Raw genomic sequence first — 6862 nt, 5'->3', positions numbered from 1 at the left:
GAGAAGCTGAGAAACTGCCCAGATAGCATAGTGTGCGGCCACGGAGCGGGTCGGCACCGGGGGCTCCAGAGCAAGTGCGCTCCTCCACACCGTCCACGTCCACCCTCTGACGGATCTGTCTCACAAACCTCCCTCTGAGTAGGATTCGCTCTGCAGAAGCCTTCCTTCCACGGGATTCATCTTACAAAAGCCCTCCTTGAACAAGACTCGTTTCACAACCCTGTTATTGGGGTCACCCCTCGAGGTTCCGTCACCCTGAAGCAGGTTCAACGTCATGTTACCAGGGCAGCGTCTCTGGGGCGCACTCACCCACCTGCTCATCTGGCTCTGGCTCAGGAAGGCCACACGGGGCCCCAGCAGGGCCCACGGCTGCACCCCAGTGTCAGCTCCCCTCCTCCTGGTCCCTCCCGGGTCCTGCCAAGTCATCATGAGCTCAGGCAGAGCCCCAGGCAGCCTCTGTCTGCTCTGTCCCAGGGAGGCCTCCGCGATGGAGGGGCTGCGTGTCAGGTTTGCGTCAGGGGGGAAGAGAGGCACCCACGGGGCCTCCCTCACACAGGAGCCCCTCCGGCACATCAGCCAGCTTCCTGTGCCAGCACATCCAAGGGACGTCCTTGCTCGGGCCATGCCCAGGGAGGGGGTTCAGGGGGCTCACGGCATCTCCTGGGTTCTCATCTCCTCCCAGTGCCGCCCTCAGGCGAGTCGGTAACAACCCTGTACCAGCAGCAGAGAGGACGCTTCCTCACATGCAGCTCCCAGGACACGGGGCCCTCCTGAGTGGGCACCTCCCAGAACACGGGAGTCCCCTGGGCAGACGCCACCCAGGACACAATGGTCCCCTGGGCAGACGCCACCCAGGACACAATGGTCACCTGGGCAGACGCCACCCAGGACACAATGGTCACCTGGGCAGACGCCACCCAGGACACAATGGTCACCTGGGCAGACGCCACCCAGGACACAATGGTCACCTGGGCAGACGCCACCCAGGACACAATGGTCACCTGGGCAGACGCCACCCAGGACACAATGGTCACCTGGGCAGACGCCACCCAGGACACAATGGTCACCTGGGCAGACGCCACCCAGGACACAATGGTCACCTGGGCAGGTGCCTCCCAGGACACGGGGCCCCCCAGGCAGGGCTCCACACACAGGAGACGAGCAGAGAGCCCTCGTTGCTGAGCAGCCCAGCCTCACCTCTTGGCCTGAGCTGACCCCGAGACCTCTGAGCAGGACTCAAACTAACAAACAGCAGCTCTGGGCGCGCCTGTCACCCCCACTGTGCGGACGGCCCTGGGCTTCCCTCTGCTGGCCTCCCTTCTGCCGCACTTCCACTGCACAGAGGATGGGCCGCTGCGGCCGTGCCCGCTGCATTGGGGTGCCCGGGCGTCTGTCTCCCTCCACCCCTCCTCTGCTCGATTCCCGTGGCTCCTGAGGAGAGGGTCTTCCTGGAGTTTCCTCTCACTCGCGGGCTGGTTAAGATGATGTAGGAAACAAACCATGTCCACCTGGCCCCTCATGACCCCCACCTGTTCCTGGCTGGCTGCAGCAACGCCAATTTCTGCAACTCCGAGCCCCAGACGGTGAGGATGGGCCCACCTGGGCAGCCTGACCTGGGCGTGGGGCCGGGAGCATGGAGGTCTGTACCAACACCCCTCCTGGGAGCAGGAGCCCCTGCAGTGCACCTCAAGCCACATGTCCTGCCCCTGAGCGTGTGGGGTGGCCCAGGGGAGGGAGTGGGGGCCACACGGACCTCTGCTGGAAACTTCCACAGGAATTGCTGTGCCGCGACCTGCTAAGGAAGAGGACGCATTGCCCACACTGCTGTTTGAGGTTCTCCCCAGGCAGAGGCAGGGAACAGGAAAAAGGCCGGGGGGTCAGGACAGCAGGGTGACTCAGGTAAACCAAAGCTCCCAGAAGAGCAGGGGTGAAACCATCCCGTGTGGTCTCAAGGCGCCAGCGCTGGCTGCTGTGTATCCCGACTGGCACGGCAGCGAGCCGTCTCCTCCAGCAGTTAAGGTCTCTGCACGCGTTCTGCGTGGTGTCACCCACAGGGACGGAGAGACTGCAGCAGGACCAGCTGGCCTGGGGCCAGCTCACAGCTGGTCAGACGCTCCTCAGGGCCCACCAGCTTTCCAGGCAGGATGGTCTGGCAGGGGCATCATAGGAGAACGTCCCTTCCCTCACTGCCTCCCTCCCCACCTCGGGTCAGTGTCAGAATTCTCACTAGCACGGCAAATGTCCCAAGTGGGTGCTCACTGCTGCAACTGGCGGTTCTTTTTTTATATAATTTTATTTATTTATTTTTTCCCCCAAAGCCCCAGTAGATAGCTGTCTGTCGTAGCCGCACATCCTTCAAGCCGCTACATGTGGGACGCGGCCTCAGCATGGCCAGAGAAGCGGCACCTCGGTGCACGCCCGGGATCCGAACCCGGGCTGCCAGCAGCGGAGCGCACGCACTCAACCGCTAAGCCACGGGGCCGGCCCTGGCGGGTTCTTGATTAGTGATGTGAATGCTGACACTGAAGGTCCTCAACGAGGAGACCGCCTGAAATGCTTCAGAGCACCCCCCACCCTGCACATACAGGGCGTGAGAACCTGGGGAGGCCGGCTCGCAGCCTGCACCCTCAGCGATGGGCTCGAGACTTGACCCTTCAACAGTCTGGTGTCCACCGCCGTGTTAGCCTTTCTGGTGGCCCAGCACTGACTCTAAGGGCTCTGTAACCCAGCCTCTACCTGCCTTTAATGAGCCTACAGAACAGGGTCTGTGTGAGCTTCCTGCGGCTGCTGTAACAAATGACCACATACTGGGGGCTTAAAACCACAGGAATCCGTCCTCCCCCAGTCCTAGAGACCAGACGTCTGAGATGAAGGGGTCGCAGGGCCGTGCTCCCTCCAGAGGCTCCAGGGGAGGGTCCTTCCTGCCTCTTCCAGCTTCTGGGGCTCCAGGCGTCCCTGGGCTGGTGGCCGCCTCCCTCCATCTCTGCCTCCGTCTCCACGTGGCTTCTCTTCTGTGTCTGTGTCTCCTCTTCTGTCTCTGATAAGGACACTGTCAGTGGATTTAGGGCCACCCTCATCCACAATGACCTCCTCTCACATCCTTCACTTAATCACATTTGCAAAGACCCTATTCCCAAATGAGGTCACTTTCACACATTCTGGGGGACACGTCTTTTGGGGGCCACCATTCAACCCACTATCTGTGTATAAAATAACAATTTCATCTTAGGAGATGGCTAAGGTCCTATACAGACTGGTACCGACAGCAATTATGTGGGGGTGGGCATCTGGGGAGGATGAGGAACTGGAAGCACCTTCAATGGAAAGGACCCTGCCTCCGTCGGAACATGAGCTCTTCCCCCACGAGGCCTGTGGGGACAGTTCCACCGCCCTTTCTGGGAAAGAGGCCCAGTGCCAAGTCCAGAACTGGTCACCCTGGGGAATTCTGTCATTAGTAACGTCACGTAAGCAATACCTACAGGTCTAGAGGAGTGGATCGCTGGCCCATCAGGACAGCACTGTGACCTCAGGCTCTGCGAGACTAAAAGAGGAATGTTTGAAGGCGGAAAGCTTGGGCAATTGTGAAACTAGGTCGTCAAGGAGAGGAGCAGGTTTGTCAAGTCTGTCAAGAAACCTCCTGGAAGCAGAAGGCAGAGTTGGGCAGGGGCTGAACTCAGCGAGTCCTTTAAAGGGGCCCCGACTTCTAAGCACCAGTACCTGAGTGATGGGCTGGGTCATCTCTTCAGCATGGGCTGCGGTTTGAGAAAAGGGTGAGTTAAATTAGGCCTTAGTTTCTGTTATCGTCAGGAGGGGTCTGCAAAGCGCCTTTGTTTTTAAGGCAGAAGTCTGTTACTCTAACCAAGCGTCCCAACAAATCAGGGCTGAAAAATCAAGGCCGTCTCTCTCCATCCTGGGAGAGTCTAGGGCGGTGGGCCTGGCACCCAGGCTCTGTCCATCTTGCTTTTCTTTCCTCCTCCTGGGTGGAGGGTTCAACCAGCAGAGAGCGGGCTTTTGGGGAGAACCTGAGGGAACCATGCCCCTCACCTTAAGACCCAGGCTGGCTGAGGCCCTCATCATCCACCCACTCCCCCTTCTAGAGACACAGTGCCCACGCTAAAAGTGGGGTGGGCTAGGAAGTGCAGGGTACACATGAGCAGGAATGGGAAAATCGGGTTCTGGCTGGCGGCTAGGTGGCTCTCCCACGGTGGGGACACCTGGATGCAATGGTGGGGTCACCTGGATGCTCCTGCACCGTCTCTGGGTCTGTGTCATCTGTGAATTACACATTAGTGTGGACTCTCTGATGCTCCATGGTTCTGGAAATCCTATAAAAGGTAACTCACAGTAGGTTGTTAAGCTAATGCTAACAGTGGAGGTGTTCACGGCAAAGATCTGCACCTCAGACTGAAGGTGTTGACCTGGGCGTAGGTACAGAAAGTACAAACAAAACCATGATTGGTGGTTACCAGAGGGGAAGGGGCTGGGAGACGGCGAGAGGGGTAAAGGGGCACGTGTGTATGGTGTTGGAAGGAAACTAGACTAGTGGTGGTGAACACAATGCAGTCTACACAGAAGCTGAAATATAACAATGTACACCTGAAATTACACAGTGTTATAAACCAGTATGACCTCAATAAAATAATTAAAAAAGAAAACTGTGCTGTGTGAATGTAGACAGGGTGTGTTTATCAAGGATGCGGTCACGTTGTGCCTAAAACCTCATCTTGCTTTTTTTACCTGGGTGCATATTACAAGCTTTGGTGTACACTGTTCAACAATTCAAGTAAATTAACCAATTACTATGAGACCGTCTGTGCTGGGCTCCGTAGACGCAGGCGCAGCAGGTCACGAGGTCCACGCTGTTAGTGTCTGGGCCCGGATGAGTGTAGTCACCCCTTTCATTGCCTATCTAGGGGTCTGTGACACTTTGCTGCCGTGAAAAGAGCGCTCAGGCAAACATGTTTGTAATGGCAGCTTTTCCAGCGGTTGGGAGCGAGGGTGGCTGTGTTTCCACCCCGCTGATTCCCGCCTGGGCCTTCCCAGGAGGCTGTGAGCAGGACCGCCGTGCTCACGTCAAGCCGGTCTCACTGAAAATACAAACGAGCAGACCCACATGTAATCACAGAGACTTGGTAGAGAGTATCAATGTCGTGTCACCTGCAATATTACGGTCTCACCTTTGTGTTCTCCGGGCAGCTTTAGGGCCGGGGGCCACAGGACGTGAGGAACCCTTTTACAAATATTCTGTGCAGAGTATGCTCATCAGTAGGTGCCTGTAGCAGCTCCGACGGACACAGCGGAGCCGGCCTCTGCCCTCACTCTTTCTGGGGCGGTCGGTGAGACCAAAGGATGCCGACACCCCCCAGGCACCCTTCAGGCCTGACCCCAGAGGGAGACTGCTGGTCAGCGGCCAGGCACCCAGAGATTGGTCGGAGGGGACAGTGGCCGCTCAGGGCAGAGCGGGCGCTTGAGCTCAAATCCGAGATGTGTCCGGACGCCCCTGGTGGTTCCAGAGCAGGAACCAGCTCCTGGAGGCCAGGAGGCTGGGAAGGGAGCTGGAAATGAATGATGAGCCTGGATAACAGTCCAGACCTCACGGGGGAGGAGACGTGGGTCTGAGACACGTGCCGGGGGAGGGCTCCCTGGAGGCAGAGCGCCGCAGGCCCAGGACAAGCGGAGGAGTCGTGCAGCTCCTGTGGGACGCGTCTTCCCCGCTGCCTCACACTTCAGCCCCCACCCCGCCCCTCCCCAGCGGCCCCTCTGTCCCCCGGGAGAACACTGTCTCTGCTCAGGACTGAGATCCCCTTCCCATGGGAGACGTGGAGGGTGGTGGAGGGAGCCGGCGTGGACTCTTGCTTGGGACTCCGGCTTTGCCACTTGCCAACAGGTGACCCACGGCAGCCACCTCACCTCCGGGGGCCTCAGTTACTGCACCATCAACAAATCAGGTGTAAAACGTCGCGGCCCAGGGACGGCTGTGTGCGCGCTCCAGTGCGAGCTCTGACACAGCGTCGTGGTGCACACACATCCCGCTTAGGGACTGACACGGGCCTCGGCCCCTTCCTCCCTCAGAGCCACGGGGGTGACGCCACGGCCCAGGGAGATGCCACACACGCGGCGTCTGAGTCCGGCGGGGACCCGCCCCTGCACTCTGGTCCCGCGGCGAGGGAGCCCCCGCCCCCCGGTGAGCAGCCCTGGGCTATGGGCTGTGTCCCCGGACCCACGAGGCGCCCACGCGACCACGGGACCTGCTCAGTGTCAGGAAGCCAGGGCCCGCGGCCTCAGGGGGGATCGGGGACTCCGAGGCCGTGGCGGCCGCCCCCGCCGGCAGACGCGCAGCACGGGCGGGGGCACCTTTGGGGTTACAGGCGGGGGTCGCGCTGTCACCCACACTCCAGCAGGCCCCGGGGAGGTGTGGACCCGCCGGGGGCGCGGCCCGTGAGGGCCCGAGGACGGGATCGGGCACCAGATGAGGACCGGGCCGTGGGGGGCGGGGGGGCGGGGCGGCAGGGGGCGGGGCCGGCGGGGGTGGCAGGGGCGGGGCCGTGGGGGTCGGGGCCGTGGGGGCGGGGCCGGCGGGCGCGCGGGGCGGCAGGGGGCGGAGCCGGCGGGGCGGCAGGGGGCGGGGCCGGCGGGGCGGGGCCGCAGGCGTGACCCGGGCCTGCGGGAGGAGCGGCCACAGCCGCCGGCTCAGGACGGCGGATTGTGCGTTATCCGGATCCGACCACAACCAAGACCGCGTATTCTCAGAGCGGGGGAGACCGGGCGCTCCGAGAGGGGTCTGCCCCACCAGGGTCGGGGGCTCGCCCCGGACCACCGCCTGGGGGCCGGGTCCGCCCTGGACCACTCGTTTGCTGTGGAG

The 6862-nt window shown here is 61.1% G+C and overlaps 1 long non-coding RNA gene across 1 annotated transcript; it reads right to left on the bottom strand.

Moving 5' to 3' along the window:
* Window positions 1-4543: 4543 nt before the first annotated feature.
* LOC147911589 (uncharacterized) lies at window positions 4544-5682 on the bottom strand. The gene is made up of 2 exons (XR_015550822.1): window positions 5178-5682; window positions 4544-5087 (listed from the first exon to the last, which is right to left on the bottom strand). It is a non-coding gene; the product is annotated as an uncharacterized LOC147911589 (long non-coding RNA).
* Window positions 5683-6862: the final 1180 nt, after the last annotated feature.

The sequence above is a fragment of the Ceratotherium simum genome, chromosome Y (assembly GCF_057802395.1).
Source record: "Ceratotherium simum simum isolate JZ-2026a chromosome Y, ASM5780239v1, whole genome shotgun sequence".
NCBI lineage: Eukaryota > Metazoa > Chordata > Mammalia > Perissodactyla > Rhinocerotidae > Ceratotherium > Ceratotherium simum.
Note: the sequence above shows the minus strand (reverse complement) of the source record. Positions and strands in the feature narration are given on the sequence as shown.